This window comes from Schistocerca americana, chromosome 2 (genome assembly GCF_021461395.2).
Source record: "Schistocerca americana isolate TAMUIC-IGC-003095 chromosome 2, iqSchAmer2.1, whole genome shotgun sequence".
NCBI classification, from domain to species: Eukaryota; Metazoa; Arthropoda; class Insecta; order Orthoptera; family Acrididae; genus Schistocerca; species Schistocerca americana.
In genome coordinates, this window is record NC_060120.1 from 215,197,286 (window position 1) to 215,221,021 (window position 23,736).

The following is a 23,736-nucleotide window of genomic DNA, read 5'->3' on the forward strand; positions in this document are numbered from 1 at the left end:
TTGAACGCTGAAGGGCATAATCAGTCTTAAATGGTGATGATGATGATAATGAATGTCAATTTTTTCTGAGTACCAAAAATAGAAAATGTATGAAAAGACAATTGGTTTTTTTTAGGTACTTGATTCTGTGGTATGACAAGGTACCAATCATGCTCGATGAGGGGGTCCTCGTAAAAATTTTGCTAGGAACCCATGGTCTAGGACAATGGTCGTCAAACATTTTTGCTCAAGAGCCAATACTGTGCTGACACTGTAGGACAACTCGGGCCGCGTAAGCATGTTTCCTCAAGCTATGGAAACATGGTTATTCATAGACGCTTACCACTGACACATTTTGAATCTACATATTGTAACATATCACGCCAAATGCATTTAAGTGAAAAAGAAAATTGTGTATAGCAACTACATGCACTTTCTGAACGCTTATCTCAACGACCAATTTGCCGTACCTAAACAGATATTTCGGGCAGTGCCATCACAACATGATCACATGTTCGTTTCTCTGATTTCAGGGCCTATTTTCTAGGTATATTCACCCTAGTATCTGAAAGAAAACTAAGTGGCTACAGCAGACCGTTTCCAGTCGGACTTTTGTATTAGCCTGCATATAAAACAGACGATTCTAAATAATATAAAATACTGTATTCAAAATTACCACAAATGGATAGACTGCAGGATGGTAGCTATATATATAAAAGGGTTTAGAAGTCAGTTTCATCTGCTGTATTACAATGCGTGTTTTTTGTAATGTTGTTGTGGACTTCAGCCCGAAGACTGGTTTAACGCAGTTCTCCATGCTACTCTATCCTGGGCAAGCCTGTTCATCTCAAAATACCTACTGCAACCTACATCCTTCAAATGTTCAAATGTGCGTCGGTCCCTAAGGGACCAAACTGCTGAGGTCATCGGTCCCAAAACTTACACACTTCTTAAACTAACTTATGCTAAGAACAACATACACACACCCATGCCCGAGGGAGGACTCGAACGTCCGGCAAGAGGGGCCAAAAATCCGTGCATGGCGCCTCGAACCGCGCGGCCACACCGCGCGACTTACATCCTACTGAATGCACTTACTGTATTCATCTCTTGGTCTCCCTCAACGAGTTTTACCCTCCAAGCTTCCCTCCAGTACTAAACTGGTGATCCCTTGTGTCTCAGAATGCCTGTGTCAACCGGTCCCTTCATTTAGTCAAGTTATGCCACAAATTTCTTTCTCTTCAATTCTGTTCAGTACCTTCTCTTTGGTTACATGATCTGCCCCTCTAATCTTCAGCATTCTTCTGTAGCACATTTCCAAAGCTTCTATTCTCTTCTTGTCTAAATTGTTTATCGCCCATGTTTCACTTCCATACATGACTAAACTCCATACAAATACTCTACCATCTGAGCTACCGAAGCACGACTCACGCCCGGTCCTCACAGCTTTACTTCTGACAGTATCTCGTCTCCTACCTTCCAAACTTTACAGAAGCTCTCCTGCGAACCTGGAGAACTAGCACTCCTGAAAGAAAGGATATTGCGGAGACATGGCTTAGCCACAGCCTGGGGGATATTTCCAGAATGAGATTTTCACTCTGCAGCGGAGTGTGCGCTGATATGAAACTTCCTGGCAGATTAAAACTGTGTGCCCGACCGAGACTCGAACTCGGTCGGGCACACAGTTTTAATCTGCCAGGAAGTTTCATATCAGCGCACACTCCGCTGCAGAGAGAAAATCTCATTCTGGCTCCATACAAATACTTTCAGAAAAGATTTCCTTATACTGAAATCTATACTCCATATTAACAAACCTCTCTTCTTCAGAAACAATTTTTCTCCCATTGCCAGCCTACATTTTATATCCTTTCTACTTCGATCTTCATCAGTTAGTTTGCTGCCCAAATAGCAAATCTTATTTCCCAATCTGATAAAATGTGCCCATGATAAGCGTCTATGAATAACCATGGTTTCATAGTGTGTTGAAACATGCTTACGCGACCCGAGTTGTCCTACAGTAATTCCCTTACCATCACCTGATTTAATTCGACTACATTGCATTATCCTTGTTTTGGTTTTGTTAATGTTCATCTTAAATCTTCCTTTCAACACACTATCCATTCCGTTCAACTGCTCTTCCAAGACCTTTAATGTCTCTGACAGAATTACAATTTCATCCGGAAACCTCAGAGTTTTTATTTCTTCTCGCTCGACTTTAACTCCCGTTCGAAAATTTGTAGAAGTAACTCGTACTTGTGTAAAAGCTGCCTTGGCCACTTTACCGGACGAGTAGTGTGAGCACTGTTTTCGATCGGACGCCGTGTCAGCAATCAGCATTAGTGATCCATAAAAGAAACTATCAGACTGACATAAATGACAAGGAACCACAACTGCAGGTCAGAAGACGTTGTTTCAACATCGATGCATAGGTAAAGTATACACAAGTAAGGTAGCAAGAATAATACATTGTAATTTATTTATCGTACAACAGATGACACACAGTTAAAAAAGTTTTTACTAAATATTACGGAACAAGCTCCCTGTCAGTCTTATTGACAACAATGGTGTTGAATATGAGAACTGTACTAACCACTTCTAGGCATGCAGCAGCGCTGTTCACGGGAAAAAATATTGTGTGGCTACTTTTCCCGTCCTGGACACTTTACGACACCTTCTCCTACCGATGTTACTGTTAATTAGTAACCTACATAAATTAGTATGTTAAATTAATTAATAACAGGAATTCCAATATGAGAAACTAAATGTTCTGAATGCCATTTTTCTTTTAATCGTTGCATTGTAATACAACAGCCTTAATTTGATTTCATATTACTTGCTAGAACCATGTACTGACACATCACATTTGAAGATGGCCGCCTCTGTAATGCGCATTCACGAATCCATGACACTTTCGTTTGACATTTATGCCTTGGCACTAATCGGTGCGAGTTGCCCACGCTCGTGAGTCGTCATCATTGGAAGGCAAACTATGAAATCTTCCCCCTCTCGCTTCTATGAACCGAGCAGTGGCCGCACCACACACCAGTCTGTCCCCGAGATAAGCGGCAAACTTTGCTTAGCCCATGGTCAAATTCACTAAAGTCAATTGAAATTAAGCACATCTTAAAATATTACTGTCTCTCTAAGTATCGAGAATCGTGGGACGCACGAACACCCATTCGGGCGGCATGCGGAGCCCGCTGGTCTAGGGGAACATCATCAATCGCGATGACTTTGGCATAATTCTTGTCTTTGAATAAACGTCTCAGTTGTGTTCGTCTCACTGCGATTTTCTTTCAGTTGCTTTCTGTCTCTGTACAGTAGCAGTTCTTTCATTATATGTTTCAAGTTTCACAGAGCTATGTTCCTTGGCAGTAAAACATCATGCGAAAGTTATTCTCATTCTGAAGTTCTGCACGCCAGTGTAGACGAGAAATACCGGCGGTTTCTGCAGTTCAACATCCAGTTACAGTTTATTTGAAATGATATAATTAAGTGCCCCCACTAATAAGAAGAACAGGAAGTCCACAAGTCCCATGGATATGGTCATCATGTGGTCATTGGTTGTCCAAGGTTGTAAGTCCAGAGGGCCATTTCGTTATTGATGGGGTCTTGGCTTCATAAATAACAAACAAAAGCTTCGGTAACGTTTAATTATTTGTGCTTTTGATTTAAAATTCTTAAAAAGTGGCCATATATTCGTTGCTGCGGGAAATTTGTCTCTATCTGGCAACATTGGATTCAACTGGCAGCAGAAGCGCACAAATGCGACGAACGTGAGTTGCGGGGATTCACACGCTTGCTAGCCGGGTGTGGCCGAGCGGTTCTAGGCGCTTCAGTCTCGAACCGCGCGACCGCTACGGTCGCAGGTCCGAATCCCGCCTCGGGCATAGATGTGTGTGTTGTCTTCAGGTTAGTTAGGTTTAAGTAGTTCTAAGTTCTAGGGGACTAACGACCTCAGATGTTAAGTCCCATAGTGCTGAGAGCCATTTGAACCATTTCTTTCCCGTCCCACCATCACAAACGCAGAACACTGTCTAGCTTATGATGCAGTCTACGGTGCCAATGATCTTGAATTGAAAGTGATTTGTGTTATCAGTAAAAGTACAATATTTTTGTTGTTAGCTGTTTCGTAATGGAAAAAAATAAAAGGTATCCATATGATGCGGGCTACATATTGAAAATAATAGCATATGCAGAAGGACGTGGAAAAAGAGCAGCCGAGCGGCATTTCGGCCCTCCACCAATAGAAAAAACCATTGGCGATTCGCGGGCTAGTAAAGAACTGACGTAAATGAAATATGCAAATAGACGACTGAATGCAAAATGGCCAAAATTAAAAGGGATTTGAAGGGTCAGTTCGGTTTAAAAACGAAGAACTTTTTCTTTAGTCCGGCATTCCAATCTAATATAAAAATAGTAAAAACGTTATTTTTTAAAAGAACTGCTTAAAAATTAAGGTGTGTCCTATAGTCCATACCGTCTTATAGTCCGTAAAATCTATTTATCATCAATGCATTACCATGGCAAATCTGTATCATTGTAAGGTGATCCAATGACGATTAAGAAACTAAAACAAAAATAAGAAATCAGTGTTGCCACCTTCACGGCAGGAGAAGAAAGAAATACCCTCTTTAAAAAATAGCCACAGCTGTAGCCGTTAGACGTCTGCTTGCAACACCCGTCGAAAGCGTGCCAAACCTCTCACCACAAATGCGCTGCTGACCACCTACAAAGGGGTCTGCTTCTCTTATTCTAATAGTTTGCGACGTCGTTCTCATGACAGCAAACAAGTGTGACGTCAGAATTACGACGCGTCCCATGAATCAAATTTAGTTCAAAAAAATGGTTCAAATGGCTCTGAGCACTATGGGACTTAACTTCTGAGCTCATCAGTCCCCTGGCGGTCGCGCGGTTCCAGACTGTAGCGCCTAGAACCGCTAGGCCACCCCGGCCGGCTGTTATTTTGTACGTTCCGAAAAATATGTGGACTGATTAGTTCCAAGAAGATTGGGGAGTAGGACAGAAGATGCTAGATGGAATAGCGTTGTGAGGGTCGATGACCAGTGATGCCTGGATACCGCAGTGGACAGAGCACTTGCCTGCGAAAGAAAAAGGTCCTAGGTTGAGTCAGCATCGTGTCAGCACACAGTTTTAATCTCCCAGAACGTTTCGGTTTTATAACGGTTGAAAACTGGTTAACAGATTTTCTCATTGATATAATGTACTGTATCTTTCGAACCATTACCATCTATAGTAATTAAAAATTTTAATGAGAGTTACTGAAAGTGCGTATCCCAACTGGACTGGTGAGCGTTCGTTCAAATTGTCACAGTTTACATGAGTGACCATGTAATATCAGGTTTAACTTCTCTATTTTCGCGCTCTTCCATATTCATAACTGAATTTAAATCCTTTTTTTAATAATGTGTTAATAGAGAAAAGCGTGTTGCTTTCTATAAGCTCTACACCACTGCTCTTAGACTCACTGAATAGTCCACCACGAAGCACCAACAAACCCAGCAACTTCACACGCGGCCAAACACGATTGCCCCTTTTTGCCACTGTGTCACATCCCTACACTTACCTAATGATACGCTAATGTCCGCCTGAAATATAAATGTCTCACTGATTGCTACCGTCTTATGCTCACGTAGAGGCAGCGCGCAAGTGGTTGAGGTATGTGCTGCGTCATCTGTAAAGGCTTAACAATTCAGCTGTGCATACGCACTGGGGTGGCAAATTTTTTATCTGGAGAGCTTATATAATCTCTCCTAAACGAAGACCGACAACTTTTCCGTACGTGTACATTAAGCCAAAACGCTGCTACGTGCAGCAGTTGTTATTATTGTAACTTTATTTTCATTGGCTACAGGTCTATTTCGGCCCAAAGGCCATTTTCAAGCACTTTGCAACATATAGTACGGTATTTAGATCATATGTCTGTGAGTTTTCGTAATAAATAATTATTTTGTACATTTGGCGTTAGACTTACTTCCATATTACGTCGTTGACGCTCTTAATGGCAGATATCTTACTTGGTGCGTTTTCAAGCAAAGAACAGGCGAAATTATAAGTTCCTCGCTCATTACTGTCTCAGCAGTGGAATTTTTCTTTGTTGGCCAGTATCGTTAAGATCTTGTTCACATTTTGAAATTCTGACAGCTTCGAGTTACCAGAATGAGATTTCCACTCTGCAGCGGAGTGTGCGCTGATATGAAACTTCCTGGCAAATTACAACTGTGTGCCGGGCCGAGACTCGAACTCGGGACCTTTGCCTTTCGCGGGCAAGTGCTCTACCAACTGAGCTACCCAAGCACGACTCACGCCCCGTCCTCACAGCTTTACTTCTGCCAGTACCTCGTCTCCTACCTTCCTCAGTTGGTAGAGCTTCTGTTAAGTTTGGAAGGTAGGAGACGAGGTACTGGCAGAAGTAAAGCTGTGAGGACGGGGCGTGAGTCGTGCTTGGGTAGCTCAGTTGTTAAGTCCGCTGTTAGCAGCGGTGGGGCAAGGTCGTCGTGCCTGTGTCCTCCTGTTAGCGCACCGCGCACGCGTGTTTACTGTTTACCTTCCGCTGCGGCGAGTGTCACGCGTCCGTGTCTCGGTAGTGGCATGGCGCAATCGTATCGCAAGTCCACAATTAAGATCACATTTCAAGCTGACTACGCAAGACCTCGAGCACTTGACATTGAACATTTCATCCGGGAAGAACTTCATATTGCACCTCAAGACATCAATGGGATCCACTTTTCTATAACACAAAGTGTCGTCTACATAAAACTGATCAATGAAAAGGCGTGCACTGATGTTGTGTGCCGACACGCTCATGGACTTAAATTTAAGCATTCTGATGGTCACTTAGGAACTGTCACGATCGACCACGCTGGATTAGGCCTTCGCACTCTGAGGGTCTTCGAGCTGCCATTCGAAGTCCCGCCAGATGTTGTGGTGACAGCTTTCAAACCGTACGGCAACGTTCTAAGCCACTTGGCTGAAAAATGGCAAACGTTTGAGACGTACCCCGTCTTAAATTAAGATTGAACTGACGAAGCATGTGCCATCCTATTTAGTAATTGGCAGCCGCAGAGCCATTGTCATGTACAACGGACAACCGCGTACTTGCGCCGGCTGTGGCTAGGAAGGACATGTCCGATCGGCCTGCATTCAACGCCGACTCACTCAGACACCGGTTGGTGGAGTTCCATCCCCGGCGACGCCTACTTCACTCCCCATCACGTATGCAGCGGCTGCTGCTCCTGCCCAGGATCGTATCACCATATTGCAGTCAGTGGTCGATGACAGTGTGGCGGACAGCATATCCCCATCTACGACGTCATCGGCAGACTTGCCTCAAGACGGTGATCAATTGTGCCACCGAGACGAGCCTAAAGAGAAGATGGAAGTAGAAACGGAAATTGTCCCGACCTCTGCCTTCCTACCAATGGAGACCGCATCAGATGGTTGTCGCCGCACTCTGACACAGAACAACATGTTCGGAAACAACGGTCCCCCTCGAAAACGCAAGAAACGGCGCCATACGCCATCCGATGATTGCCTGCTTCGGATGTGTGACCCGGACAGCAAAGGACTTGGAACAGCAGTTGAACGGAATGGACAGTGTCTTGAAAGGAGGATATAAGATGAACATCAACAAAAGCAAAACGAGGATAATGGAATGTAGTCAAATTAAATCGGGTGCTGCTGAGGGAATTAGATTAGGAAATGAGACACTTAAAGTAGTAAAGGAGTTTTGCTATTTGGGGAGCAAACTAACTGATGATGGTCGAAGTAGAGAGGATATTAAATGTAGACTGGCAATGGCAAGGAAAGCGTTTCTGAAGAAGAGAAATTTGTTAACATCCAGTATTGATTTAAGTGTCAGGAAGTCGTTTCTGAAAGTATTTGTATGGAGCGTAGCCATGTATGGAAGTGAAACATGGACGATAACTAGTTTGGACAAGAAGAGAATAGTAGCTTTCGAAATGTGGTGCTACAGAAGAATGCTGAAGATTAAATGGGTAGATCACGTAACTGATGAGGAGGTATTGAACAGAATTGGGGAGAAGAGAAATTTGTGGCACAACTTGACTAGAAGAAGGGATCGGTTGGTAGGACATGTCCTGAGGCATCAAGGGATCACAAATTTAGCATTGGAGGGCATCGTAGAGGGTAAAAATCGTAGAGGGAGACCAAGAGAGGAATACACTAAGCAGATTCAGAAGGATGTAGGTTGCAGTAGGTACTGGGAGATAAAGGAGCTTGCACAGGATAGATTAGCATGGAGAGCTGCATCAAACCAGTCTCAGGACTGAAGACCACAACAACAACAACAATAAGCCAAAACGCTGCTATATGTAGCAGTTGTTATTATTGTGACTTTATTTTCATTGGCTATTGGCCTATTTCGGCTCAAAGGCCATTTTCAAGCACTCTGAAACATATAGTACGGTATTTAGATCATATATCTGTGAGTTTAGGTAACACTTCCACTGTCAACATTACTGCAATGTCAGTGAAACTGGCAGGTACAGTTTTAATTAAACTGAAGACGATTAGTATTACATTCACGATCGGACGTTCTAAAAGCAGCATTCCATCCAGGAGTAATACAGCTGTATGGCGCTGCAACCGACGGGGCATCACTTTCTGATGAAACTGAAGAACTAATTGTAATGACTACGGAATATTCTATATAGGCCAAACAGGCAGATATTTCCGAATTAGATAGCGAGAACATACCAGAAACATTGACACAAACCTATCTACATTATTTAACCATGTAAAAACTGAAAATCACAACATAGACCAGATTGAAAATTCGATGTAAATTCTCCACATAACACCAAAAGGCCCAATATTGATCTTTCTGGAAGAGCTGGAAATCTATATACACACCCACAAATATCAAGAAAAATTTTAAACTAACAAACCGATTGAAAACATAAAAACTATTTTGATAATTTTATTGAAGTTATTGACCACGGATAATTTCATAAAACGAACACCAATATACAGCTGCAAAGATTTTATTATCACACAATTTATAAAACAAATCTGTAAACATGTAACATCGGTGACATAACTCGAAGCTGAAACTTCCTGGCAGATTAAAACTGTGTGCCGGGCCGAGACTCGAACTCGGGAACTTTGCCTTTCGCTGGCAAGTGCTATACCAACTTTTTTTGTTTTTTTTCTTTTTTTTGTGCCTTAGAGCGCTTTTTTTTTGAAAAGTTATTTTTTATGGTTTAATTAGCATGTCGATATGTTCAAAATCTAAAATAATTAAAATAACAAAATGCGTACGTAACACAAATGGGCATTTTTTTAAATAACCAGCTATCCTAGCCACTGTTTTTAACAAAAATGAAAAAAGGAAAAAAGGATTTTGAAAGGTTTGTTTTTCTGCTTCTTTTAATTTTTATTTTATTTTATTTTTATACAAATGGATGGAAGGAAGGCCGTTCCTCTTCGGCTACATAAACAGAATAATAGGAAGTCGTCCCGTTACGACAAAGGATGCTCCATGCTATAGCCCGCTGCGAATTTTTCGATGACTGTCGTCTCGTTGCTGTGTTGTTTCCGTTGTTTGTTCAATCTCATAAAAAAAGGAACTGGGAAGACGTGCTATGGTTATCTCATGTCATCGATAATCCAGCTGCGAGGCGGATTATGGAATGCACTCCAAAGAAAATGATAAAAATATTAGCTATATTTAGGGTTCTTGACGATCGCACAATGTCGTTCGTTGAGGTAATACCAAAAATTGGGTACCGTCTTTTCGCTATTAGGTAGTGAACAGCGTGGCCGCTGATCCACGTCACAGAGTGCGTTTTTGCTCTTGGGAAATAAATCTTATCGGGGAAAAGAAGTGATCGGGTAGTTATCTTGTCGGGAGTCGTGCGTGTGAGAAAAGCCAATATCTGACGCACCAAGTACCAAACGTCCTTTGCCGACCCGCATTCGAAACGATGTCCATCCGTGTCAATCACTTGGCATGTGGCACACAAGAGTGAATCAGTGAGGTGGATGTGATATACGCGGGACTGGCACAACTGTTTCCCATTAACAGTTACGTACCATGCAGATTGCACGTCAGTATCAAGGGTGGTGGCATTAACTGCCTGCCACACAGCGCGCAACTTTTTAGTGGGGTATTTGCTTTCAATCACATTCGGCGTCCTGTTCATTTGCATGACAGCATACATCGCCCTCGTCGTCATCAAGCGTGTGGGTAGTAGTGCGGTGCGGATGTAGCTTAATTCAAGGAAGAATTGGCTAATGTAGAAGAAAGGTGCTGGGATGTCCGATATCATCACACGGGGTGCGAGTGAGATTGGTCGTAATGCTTCCAGTAAGAGAACTTGTGAGGCACGTCGGACTTCTTCGCCACAGTTGCAGGTGACAGCTGACGAACAGGCCCTTCGCTCTGTTCTGAACATCACAAAGGCCTAAACCCAATCTGCTCCTCGGGAGGGTTAGGGACTCGTAACGAATCTTAAATAACATTCCCGTATTAACAAAGGATTCCAAAACCGCGAACATGCGATGAGCCAGGGTACGTGGTATCGGGAGTATCTGTGCAAAATGGGGGATACGTGACGCCAAATAGACGTTAGCATATCGTGTCCGTTGCAGGAGGTCTAGATGTCTCAGACGGTGGTCACTTATTCCTGCTCTCATCTGATTCAATAAACGCCTGTGGTTAAGGGCTGTCGAACGCTTCATGACAGATGTGAAATCAATGCCAAGACAGCGTATTGTGTCACTGATCAGTAGCGATGCGACGCTCTCGTCGGGTAGGCCTCTGCCTAAAGACAGGGCGTGTGATTTGTGGAGATTGAGATGGTTCCCCGATGACGCGCCGTAGGTCGCCACCTACGCCAGTGCTTCACGAACATCGTCATTATGGCGAAGAAGGAGTACCAGATCATCCGAATAGGCAGTGCAGCAAAAAGTGTGTCCACCAAGGGACATCCCAGTCAGGCGTTGTCGGAGGCCGCAGAGGAGTGGTTCCAAGACGAGGGCGTACAATATCGCCGAAAGAGGGCAGCCTTGTCGCACCGATCGCTGGATCTGTATCGGCGGCGTGAGACGGCCATTATACAGGGTGATTCAAAAAGAATACCACAACTTTAGGAATTTAAAACTCTGCAACGACAAAAGGCAGAGCTAAGCACTATCTGTCGGCGAATTAAGGGAGCTATAAAGTTTCATTTAGTTGTACATTTGTTCGCTTGAGGCGCTGTTGACTAGGCGTCAGCGTCAGTTGATGCTAAGATGGCGACCGCTCAACAGAAAGCTTTTTGTGTTATTGAGTACGGCAGAAGTGAATCGACGACAGTTGTTCAGCGTGCATTTCGAACGAAGTATGGTGTTAAACCTCCTGATAGGTGGTGTATTAAACGTTGGTATAAACAGTTTACAGAGAATGGGTGTTTGTGCAAAGGGAAAAGTTCTGGACGGCCGAGAACGACTGATGAAAATGTAGCACGCATCCAGCAAGCATTTGTTCGCAGCCCAGGAAAATCGACTCGCAGAGCTAGCAGAGAGCTGCAAATTCCACAATCAACTGTATGGAGAGTCCTACGAAAAAGGTTAGTTATGAAACCTTATCGTCTGAAATTGGTTCAAGCATTGTCTGCAGCTGATAAGATTAAAAGAATCGATTTCTGTGATTTTATCCTTGCTCAAATGGAAACAGATGAATCTTTCGTTTCAAAGATTGTGTTTAGTGATGAAGCAACTTTCCACACTAACGGGAAAGTCAACCGTCACAATGTCTGTATATGGGGCACTGAGAATCCGCGGGAAACAACTCAGTATGAACGTAACTCGCCTAAGGTGAACGTTTTCTGTGCCATTTCAGCCAATAAAGTTTTTGGTCCCTTTTTCTTCGAAGGTGCTACTGTAACTGGACTACAGTATCTGGAGGTGTTAGAGAATTGGCTGTTCCCTCAGCTCGAACAAGAAGCACAACAATTCATATTTCAGCAGGATGGCACTTATCTGTCCGTCAACTACCCGAGGCGATGGATCGGCCGCCAGGCAGCCCGTGACAGAGCACTTCATCACTGGCCTCCAAGAAGCCCTGATCTTACCCCCTGCGATTTTTTCTTATAGGGGTATGTTAAGGATATAGTGTTTCGGCCACATCTCCCAGCCACCATTGATGATTTGAAACGAGAAATAACAGCAGCTATCCAAACTGTTACGCCTGATATGCTACAGAGAGTGTGGAACGAGTTGGAGTATCGGGTGGATATTGCTCGTGTGTCTGGAGGGGGCCATATTGAACATCTCTGAACTTGTTTTTGAGTGAAAAAAAAACCTTTTTAAATACTCTTTGTAATGATGTATAACAGAAGATTATATTATGTTTCTTTCATTAAATACACATTTTTAAAGTTGTGGTATTCTTTTTGAATTACCCTGTATAACATCTTGGACGACGCGCCGCGTAGGAGACGCATCAGTACATTAACTATGACGTCCGGATACCCCATGTGTCGCAGTACCTCCATCAAAAATGTGTGGTCGACTCTGTCAAAGGCTTGGCTAAAGTCGAGTGAGGCCAAAACTCCTGGCAGTTGGCGAGCTTTGGCTAGCGCGATCATATCTCTATATCGGCACAATGCAGTGCGAATATTATGGTCGCCACCTAACGGTGCCTGGTCCTGCGACACAACACATCGTACTGATCGCTTTAGGTGTGCCGCCAGAAGCCGGGTGAAAATATTCAAGTCACTGTTGAGTAGGATCAAGGGCCGATAGTCACTGATCCTGGATACGCCTCGTGGTTTGTGTATGGGCACAATCACTCCTTCTAGGAAAGCACCAGGGATCTTCGTCGTGGGAGACATAAGATCGCGGCATATATCAGTCCATGCTGGTCATGCTGGTGACAGCAATTGTTGATATGTCTGGTAAAATTCCAGAGGAAGGCCATCAGGTCCTGGGGACTTATGAGCAGCCCCAGCATATCCCCCCCCCCCCCCCTCCAATTACAATGTTATCGGCGAACCTCAAAGTTTTTATTTCTTCTCCCTGGATTTTAATACTTACTCCACATTTTTCTTTTGTTTCCTTTACTGCTTGCTCAATACACAGATTGAATAACATCGGGGAGAGGCTACAACCCTGTCTCACTCCCTTCCCAACCACTGCTTCCCTTTCATGCCCCTCGACTCTTACAACTGCCATCTGGTTTCTGTACAAATTGTAAATAGCCTTTCGCTCCCTGTATTTTACCCTTGCCACGTTTAGAATTTGAAAGAGAGTATTCCAGTCAACATTGTCGAAAGCTTTCTCTAAGTCTACAAATGCTAGAAATGTAGGTTTGCCTTTCCTTAATCTTTCTTCTAAGATACGTCGTAAGGTCAGTATTTCCTCACGTGTTGCAGTGTTTCTACGGAATCCAAACTGATCTTCCCCGAGGTCGGCTTCTACCAGTTTTTCCATTCGTGTGTAAATAATTGGCGTTAGTATTTTGCAGCTGTGACTTATTAAACTGATAGTTCGGTAATTTTCACATCTGTCAACACCTGCTTTCTTTGGGATTGGAATTATTATATTGTTCTTGAAGTCTGAGGGTATTTCGCCTGTCTCGTATATCTTGCTCACCAGATGGTAGAGTTTTGTCAGGACTGGCTCTCCCAAGGCCGTCAGTAGTTCTAATGGAATGTTGTCTACTCCCGGGGCCTTGTTTCGACTCAGGTCTTTCAGTGCTCTGTCAAACTCTTCACGCAGTATCGTATCTGCCATTTCATCTTCATTTACATCCTCTTCCATTTCCATAATATTGTCCTCAATTACATCGCCCTTGTATAGACCCTCTATATGCTCCTTCCACCTTTCTGGTTTCCCTTCTTTGCTTAGAACTGGGTTTCCATCTGAGCTCTTGATATTCATACAAGTGGCTCTCTTTTTTGCAAAGGTCTCTTTAATTTTCCTGTAGGCTGTATCTATCTTACCCCTAGTGAGATAAGCCTCTACATCCTTACATTTGTCCTCTAGCCATGCCTGCTTAGCCATTTTGCACTTCCTGTCGATCTCATTTTTGAGACGTTTGTATTCCTTTTTGCCTGCTTCATTTACTACTTTTTTATATTTTCTCCTTTCATCAATTAAATTCAATATTTCTTCTGTTACCCAAGGATTTCTACTAGCCCTCGTCTTTTTACCTACTTGATCATCTGCTGCCTTCCCTACTTCATCCCTCAGAGCTACCCATTCTTCTTCTACTGTATTTCTTTCCCCCATTCCTGTCAATTGTTCGCTTATGCTGTCCCTGAAACTCTGTACAACCTCTGGTTCAGTCAATTTATCCAGGTCCCATGTTCTTAAATTCCCACCTTTTTGCAGTTTCTTCAGTTTTAATATACAGTTCATAACCAATAGATTGTGGTCAGAGTCCACATCTGCCCCTGGAAATGTCTTACAATTTAAAAGCTGGTTCCTACATCTCTGTCTTACCATTTTATAATCTATCTGATACCTTTAAGTATCTCGAGGATTCTTCCATGTATACAACCTTGTTTTATGATTCTTGAACCAAGTGTTAGCTATGATTAAGTTATGCTCTGTGCAAAATTCTACCAGACGGCTTCCTCATTCATTTCTTAGCCCCAATCCATATTCACCTACTATGTTTCCTTCTCTCCCTTTTCCTACTGTCGAATTCCAGTCACCCATGACTATTAAATTTTCGTCTCCCTTCACTACCTGAATAATTTCTTTTATCTCATCATACATTTCTTCAATTTCTTCGTCATCTGCAGAGCTAGTTGGCATATAAACTTGTACTACTGTAGTAGGCATGGGCTTCGTGTCTATCTTGGCCACTATAATACGTTCACTATGCTGTTTGTAGTAGCTTACCCATACTCCTATTTTTTTATTCATTATTAAACCTACTCGTGCATTACCCCTATTTGATTTTGTATTTATAACCCTGTATTCACCTGACCAGAAGTCTTGTTCCACGCCGGCCGCGGTGGTCTGGCGGTTCTAGGCGCTCAGTCCGGAGACGCGCGACTGCTACGGTCGCAGGTTCGAATCCTGCCTCGGGCATGGATGTGTTTGATGTCCTTAGGTTAGTTAGGTTTAAGTAGTTCTAAGTTCTAGGGGACTGATGACCATAGATGTTGAGTCCCATAGTGCTCAGAGCCATTTGAACCAATCTTGTTCCACCTGCCACCGAACTTCACTAATTTCCGCTATATACAACTTCAACCTATCCATTTCCCTTTTTAAATTTTCTAACCTACCTACGCGATTAAGGGATCTGACATTCCTCGCTCCGATCCGTAGAACGCCAGTTTTCTTTCTCCTAATAACGACATCCTCTTGAGTAGACCCCGCCCGTAGATCCGAATGGGGGACTATTTTACCTCCGGTATATTCTACCCAAGAGGACGCCATCATCATTTAACCATACAGTAAAGCTGCATGCCCTCGGGAAAAATTACGGCTGTAGTTTCCCCTTGCTTTCAGCCGTTCGCAGTACAACAGCAAGGCCGTTTTGGTTAGTTTTATAAGGCCAGATCAGTCAATCATCTAGACTGTTGCCCCTGCAACTACTGAAAAGGCTGCTGCCGCTCTTCAGGAACCACACGTTTGTCTGGCCTCTCAACAGATACCCCTCCGTTGTGGTTGCACCTACGATACGGCCTTCTGTATCGCTGAGGCACGCAAGCCTCCCCACCAACGGCAAGGTCCATGGTTCATGGGGGGAGGGGGGGGGGGGTCGTTATAGCATAATGTACACGTAACGTCCTTACAAGACATGTATAACGCTGCAGGCCCAGAAAAATTTAAAACTTTTCCATAGTTTAGGTAACACTTTCACTGTCAACATTACTGCAATGTCAGTGAAACTGGTAGGTACAGTTTTAAGTAAACAGAAGGCGATTACTATTACATTCACCTTCGGACGTTCTAAAAGCAGCATTCCAACCAGGAGTAATGCAGCTGTGTAGCGCTGCAACCGACGGGGCATCACTTTCTGATGAAACCGAAGAGATGGAACGAGAAGAATATTTACTTGTAGACAGAAGTGAAGAAGGGAATTAAAGTGGTAAAGAAAATAGAATGGTGAAATGCGATGGAATTTAATGAAGTGATTGTTAGATTATGAAGGCAACAGGAGAAGTCGAAAGTAGCGGTTAAGCTGTATGATGGAGATGGTGCGGAAGGGAAGAAACACACCGGCTGATTGGAAGAAGGATGTTATTGTTGTGTACATAGTTCCGCGTAGTCAGCGCGTACACAACTTTCCCACTAGAGCGCGCACCGCTAAGCACAACAGCGCAGGCGCAGCGCTCGTCCGTCTCCGCACTACGAGATGGCCTTTATTAACATGTAACGCAGCCAATGAGATTGCTGCTAAGGTAGAACCTTTTCTCCTCGCGGATCACACTCGCGCAGTGATACATGAACGCGCGAGGTATTATAACGAGTGTACAGACCTCCGATTAGTCAGTCTTCATCAGTCTGTACCAGTCTGCATTTGTCCGTACCAGTCTATAGTCAAGTTTCAGTCTGCACCTAATAAGATTACCATATTCCTGTACTTAGCCATGAAGATAAATGTATAGACACTTTGTCAAGTATCAGAGATATGTGAGAATAAGATTAACGTACCAATACCAAGGGAACTTCAGATTGTCAATTGTAAATATCATCCAGAACCAAGTTAAGTAATTTTTATGCTCGTTATTTTTTTAATAAATGTGTGTGAAAATTAGTCCAGTTCTGTTTAAAGTTGGTCAACGTCAATCTGTTACTCTAAGCGTGCAAGTGGCATTTCTATCGTCTGACCTAACGGCAGAAGATAAACACGCCACTCGCCTACTTCGTTCGAGCGAAAATCAAATAATCTGATGGTGTGTGTACCGAAGGTCTTACAGTACGCACACGACAGTTATCATAGCTGTTCTCAATAAAGGAAACAGGAAAGAAGCACAAATTGAGATTGTCGCTTTAGGTGCCTACGAATCGGTAAGAGTGCAAACTGTGTCAGGACAGGTGGACTCCCGCTGCCTCCTACCGCATTGCTTGGAATATGCCCGGTACACCACCCTCGGTCGTATGATGTATTCTGAACGGAGTAGGAAGCTGTGCAGGGGCAGAGGATTCTGCGATGAAGTCAACGAAATTAGGAAAAACGTTAACACCGTAAACTGGGGCGGAGATTTTGCTCGGAAGCCGTCAATGGCCACAATAAATTCCATCCCCATGTCGGTGGAAGATTACAGGAACGAAAGGCATCAAAACGCCTCGCCTTTTCTACGAGCTCATCTCACAGAAAACCTCAGCAATTTGAACTGACTAGTTCACCATCACAGACAAAGAGATTGCTCATATACCTGATGTGTAAACAGCTCTGTAAGTACACCGATCCTCCCAAGATTCAGAGTCCCCATTGAGCAGTTTATTTGACCGGTTTTCTACTGTCTCTGCGAACGGTCGATCGTTCGCTTGTCGTACGTATGAGCATCGAATTTTCTGTCGTGCTAATGTGAGAATCCGACCCAAGCTGGAATCTGCAAGGATGGGCCAATTGCACACTTAACAGACGAAAATCACTTGAAACCATGTAAGAACGTAGGGAAAGTAGGAGCCAGGGTGACTGGCTTTGCGTTCCCCATCGCTCGATGCTTCTCAGCTGGCTTTTTTTGTCGCTGCTATATCAGCAGATCTGCGTCAAGCTGCTGCTATTGTAGGAAGCTTCTGGGTCGGTGTTGTTCGGTATACGTTACGTTGGTGGGTGGCCGGTGAAGTGTTGAGCGCCGGTGTGGGGGGAGCTGCGCTGCTATTCTATCCGCCAGCCAACGCCTACTACCCCTTGGTCACGTACTATATAGAGTTTCGTTACTCCTCCACCACCGCTGAAGTGTCTCATGTTCAGGACCATTTCCTGGTGTGATACAAGATGACACCTTAAAGGCAGGCACAAGATTAAATAGAGAACGGAATGTAAGGCTGAAGCATCGCGACCTGAAAGTATTCAATGTTATTTGTATACAAATTCTTGCAGATGTGGAGATAGATTGTTCTCCCTAGTTTTATCCGTTGTTCCGGCTGGCGTTGATTAAAGTGAAGCTACTCACGGATGTCCAAAAAAATGGTTCAAATGGCTCTGAGCACTATGGGACTTTTTTTTTAACATCTGAGGTCATCACTCCCCTAGAACTTAGAACTACGTAAACCTAACTAACCTAAGAACATCACACAGATCCATGGCTGGGGCAGGATTCGAACCTGAGACCGTAGCGGTCGCGCGGTTCCAGACTGAAGCGCCTAGAACCGCTCGACCACTCCGGTCGGCTCACTTGCTTATATTTGATACTCTAGATATACAGTGATCAGAAGGAGGGAGGGGATTGGTGGTAATTCCTTTTCTGTTAGGTGTTATACCACTGATGATAACCAGAAGGATTATGAGGGACATGATACTCTTACGCTTTTGCAGACGAGAAGCGATTGGGAATCGGCCTGTGAACACTGGGATTTTGTTCTCAAGACAGCCAGATGCAGTATTCAAAAATCATGGATGGACAACTAAGTTGACATTCAACATTTGGGAGGTGAGGAACGAAGGCTGAACATGTTCATAGAGTTACAAAGAGGCAAAGAAAGGAGTATTAGCGGTAATACAAAACGTGTATCGTGAGTTAAAGCTTTCCTAGGAAAATCTAAGCGTTGAATTGCAGCAACTGAAAGAAGTTGTTCCACTTTCACGAGTGTGGAAGGAAAATATGACGCAGGTGGAAAGCTATTAACACAATGGTGTGTGCAACAGCAAACAATGAAGAAACTGCAAGCTAGAATGACACAATAAGAATCGTACAAGAGATGGCAAAAGTTAAAAAGCAACAGTGGCTTGGCACGAAACACAACCAGTAAACATGGAACAAGGGCTATTGAAAATTACCGAAACAGTGCGAAAATTGACGACAGTATTAGAGCAGTAAGTGCAGAGCACCGTGGATAGTCTAAATAGCTATTTAAAGGAGGTGCAAAGTCACCTAAAAGCACTTGATGAAAGGATGGTAGTAGGAAGCTGTCGTGAACATTAACGGACGGTTTAGAGACTGTGAGGATCAAAATTGAAAGGTTGCCTGAAGTGATTCATCACGCCACCCATGTACAATCGAGTGTGACACTGCTAACACCACTGCAATTTCTGATACGGTTACAACAAGCATAGGCAGACTTCCTCGCAGAGTTACAGCACATCGTACCTTTAACGGAAAAACTATATAGCCTTGTTTTATCACATGTCTACTGTTGAATTTAACATTGACCAAGCTTATTTATACATCAACATACAATTTCTGGCAGTAAGGATAAACGCATGATATCGATGTTTTATTATCCATTCATATCCCATTACGTGGGACACCTTAATGAATGAGCGCAAGTACAGACTCGCGAAGTGTTACTGGTCTCTGAATGAAAAGATGCTTACTTACCTATGTCCACAGCAGATCCGAACAACTGTAGTAGTGGGAATATTATCAAATGTTCAGCCAGAGTAGTACAAAAACATTATGCGTATTGCCTGTACAGAACCTAAGTTTCCTCAACAACACCCTGGATTCCAGTCTATTACAATCATTAGATGAACTGATGATCTCAGAAAAGGAAAAATTTCAGTTAACCAGATGCAGTTAACTGCAGGCAAAAAGCAACAATTGTTAGAGTGTCCACAACAAGTGTTATCCTGATTCTAGTTCTCTTTTGTGCAATACACTTCCTTTTAAAACGCAAAATATCCCGCTTAAACGTACCAGATCCATCAAATACCCATGGAATGGATACATACTAGTCGTGCGACTAGGGCCTGCCTTCGGGTAGACATACTAGTGATAAAAATTAAAAATAGAAGCTGTAAAGTGTATTAGTAGTAGGAAACAGACCAGAAAGTTAGATAATTAACACAGATAGAAGCCTTATGGTTCAGTTCAAGAAGCGAAAAAGGTATTGAGCTAAGATTCATGTAAAATTGTAAATATAAAACGTGTACAGACTAGTTAAGCAGCAAATACAGAAAGTATTCAGTGCAAATTTCTAGGAGAAGAGGAGGATGTTATGCTACTCAGCAGAAAACAGGAGGAAATTAAATTTTTCTTTAGTTCACACTAGCAGAGCCACAGGTGAACCAGGGAGGGGTGATGGCATAGCTATGCAGCATAAGAAAACACTCAACATAGCTACGCAGCATAAGAAAACACTCAATGCTTTAAGTCTGTTGTGTACAAGAGCACATATTGCTGCATCAGCAACAATAGCCCAGCACAAGTTAGACATGCAGCAAAATGTCTGCCAAGAGAGGGACAGTGACGTATTTATTAGCTCTTGTGATGTGGAGCAACAAGCATTACCTCAGACACAATAACACATTTCAGAGCATTGACAGTGCAGGTGTTAAACAAACACAGCATAACAAGGACCACTGACAATTGGTAAAGGAATAGGTCACATTCAGCCATAATGAACAGAGCCTCACATCAGTACCTCACTAGTCTCCATAAATACCCCACTCTCCTGCTCATTCAGTTGGTCATTAGAATTAATACCAACATTACTCAATTCAATGATTAGTATGGTGTAATGTCAGACGACAACCTATCAGACTTCAGCCGAACTGCTGGAGTTGCAGCATTGGTGACTAGCTGAGCCGAGACAACAACAAGAGTCAGCAGATTTCCACCATCTCGCTGTCATGAGATGTCAGCCGAGGCTGACGAGACATTAAACTGTATATCTCAAACAATAAATGTTAACGTGCTAATTATGTTTTATTAGCGCTGAAAGGCTTTCTACAATTACACATCCCTATCCAGACACTGTATAGGTGTCTCCGCTCGGCATACCTGCACTCTGTTTTGTTGTGTTTATGTAAAATCAACGTAAATATTATGTAACACTGATGTAAAAGAGGTGCTGTGCTCCGCAAGGATGGAAATTTTCTTTGTCATTAAAGATGAGGAGGTAGACATTTAAGGTAGGAGATGTGAATTTTGCTTTTTTTATGAAGTAGCATTTGCAGAAGTGCGGTTTTTGTAATTGCCAGAAGGAGGAGCTCCTTTTGCGTTAAGTTTTGACTGTTATGCGCGAACGAGAAGCAGAAAGAAATTTAGAGAAGTAGATCAAATGAAGCAGCTTGTTTGGAAGATTAGCAATGACAGCAAACAAGATTTTGTCAGAGAATGGTCATGGCATCATTGTGAGCCGTGTGAGTGAAATTTTAGTATGAATTTTGCGTGGGTAAAATATTCAGTATCACAACCCTGAAGGTGCGGATCAAGAACAGAAGACGAGAAGGTGAATGGGCGAAAGAAAAATAAACTACGGTCTATGCAGAAAGATTTTATCAAGAAAGAAAACAGGAACCCAAGACATCGGATGAGCATGAATCGTTTCAACTTTCGTTAAAAAAAGTGAGAATGTACGGAATAATAGAAGACAAAATAGATTGAGAAGTTTTACAGAGAGAAGACAAGTGTAAATGGACCGTGGGTGATTGATGAACATTTGTATAGAAAGTGACTCTAATGTGAACATTTATGCTGGAAGAGACGACTTCAGAACTGTGCAGATATATCAGAATCATTATTGTGAAGGCATAGCACACGTTAGTTTTGAAAGTGGAATTTTTAAATAAACTGATGCCACGCCAGCTAAAATAAGTGCATGAGTTCCCATTGTTGTCTACACCAACTGTGTGTGTTTCACGACATGGCTCGCTGGATCCCATCCCTATAGCCCTTATAAAGTGTTTAAAGGAGCTCTCATCGCTATACCGTGTGACATAGCAGTATTTTGTATCATAGAAAATTTCGGCTGATTTGTTTGCTTTACGAGACAACATATCGCCATATTGTCAGCATCCAGTTCCAACGAAAAGATCATGGCCACCGAGACCTATCGATCATCTTCCACCACCAGCAATCACGACAAATTCACATTCAAAACAGTAGTAGAACGTGTGCACGAGAACAAAATAATATGCAACTAATATGCAATTTAAAACACACTAGAACAGGGTTGAGTATTGAAAATTTAAAAAATATAAGTTAAACAACTCTGCATTCCAAAAACAATAGGAATAAAATCATGTTTATCAGCGTTCGACAGACGTATAACTGTGTACACAGTAATAGGGACTTTCAAACGGTTATTTAACATACGGCTTCAGTTCAAATAAATTAATTACTGTCAGGCTGTGTTGCGAAGTTTCAGTACATACAAAACACATCAAACATTTATAAGGAGATGTTAGGAAAATTTGCCTAGCAACAGTGATGTTTAGTGAATTCGCTTGAATTTAAATGTAGCCCAGTCCACTTACTTGAGTACCTATTTAATATTATTGTATTTTATAAATGTGTGCTTGTATTCAGCTGTGTGGCATGAATGTGTGACTCTATGGGAACATATACTGGCTTTATCAACAAGTGAAGACTTGAGACATTGCACTGAGTCAATCAGTAGTTGAAAGCTGTTTAATTTCTACCACATTCATTTTTGATAAAACTGTAGCAAGTGTTAGAACAGTCACTCAAATTATAATAAAAAAGTTAATAATAAATCACTAAGAGCCATGTTTTCAGGCATTTACATTTTAGGATCATGTACGACGACTCGATGGAATTGGCAAAGGACATTACTCTAAATTTAAAAAGTCTACTAAACTGCTGACTCCATGAGTTACAGTCGTTGAAATGGTCTAAAACTGTTTGTGTAAGGTTTTGTTCAAGTTGTACTCACCTTCTAGATTACTTATCTTTACGTTCATCGCGACTTTAGCAGGCAGCGTTTTGATTTCGCTGTTTATTAAAACAGCTTTGGCCTACAACGCTGAGGTCTCCGCTTTATCAGAACTTAACCTCTCCCACCCACCAGGAAAAAAAAAATTGATCACCGGGAATAAACTCAGAAAGTCTGGCGCTGAAACCCAAGCCTAAACTTGCTGTTACGGGCTTCCTTTGAGAAGTTGCGCAGAACCAACAGAGGCAACCTGTGCTACAAGTTGTGTGTAAGTTGAATTTCTATGCTAAGACTGCTGTAGTTATGTAACAACAAACAGACCACGTATATAGCTGTGTCTTCGGGTCTCGCTTTCTCTTGTTTATGTTTCATATTTCATGTCTTATTATACTCGTTTGCGTCAGAAAATGTGCAAGCCTCTTGTACAGTGTGGTTTTAATTAAAATTTCGCCACTTGAGTGGGATCCCAAGAAAAACGAATGAAAGTTTGTAAGGACATACGAAATAAAATAACGAATAAACCACTGAAAGAAACATTTTAATTTCTAGTTGAGGGGGTAATATTTGTTAACTGTGTACCATGTTTACGTTATAGGTTACAAACGTTGCTCATAGTAACGACCTTATGTATCTGCGAGAGCCTGTTCACCGTTTGGCTGTTGTTCGCATCACTTTTCGAACGGAGAACCATGGAACGTTCAGCTGTTGTGACACAGTTCGTGCATTGTTTGAACATCGCACATTGTGTCCAGCATTCTCAGCCATGGCAGCAATAACTTCTTCAACAATTTGTAGCAGAATTGGCCGTCGACCCCTCCCAGAAGTATTTCCCAAATCACCAGGTAATTCGAACTTGCGAATCTTGTTCTTCAATCCTTGTGCGCAAAGAGGACCTCTCTGTATTACTTTAAAGCAGGGCTTCACAACATACGCGCTCGCGGAGCAAGCTGTGAGCAGCAGCAAGGCGCGAGCAACGAGCAG

The 23,736-nt window shown here is 42.7% G+C and overlaps 1 non-coding gene across 1 annotated transcript; it reads right to left on the reverse strand.

Annotated features, from left to right (window-relative positions):
- Positions 1–6,223: 6,223 nt before the first annotated feature.
- Trnas-cga lies at positions 6,224–6,298 on the reverse strand. Its single transcript has one exon. It is a non-coding gene; the product is annotated as a tRNA-Ser (tRNA).
- Positions 6,299–23,736: the final 17,438 nt, after the last annotated feature.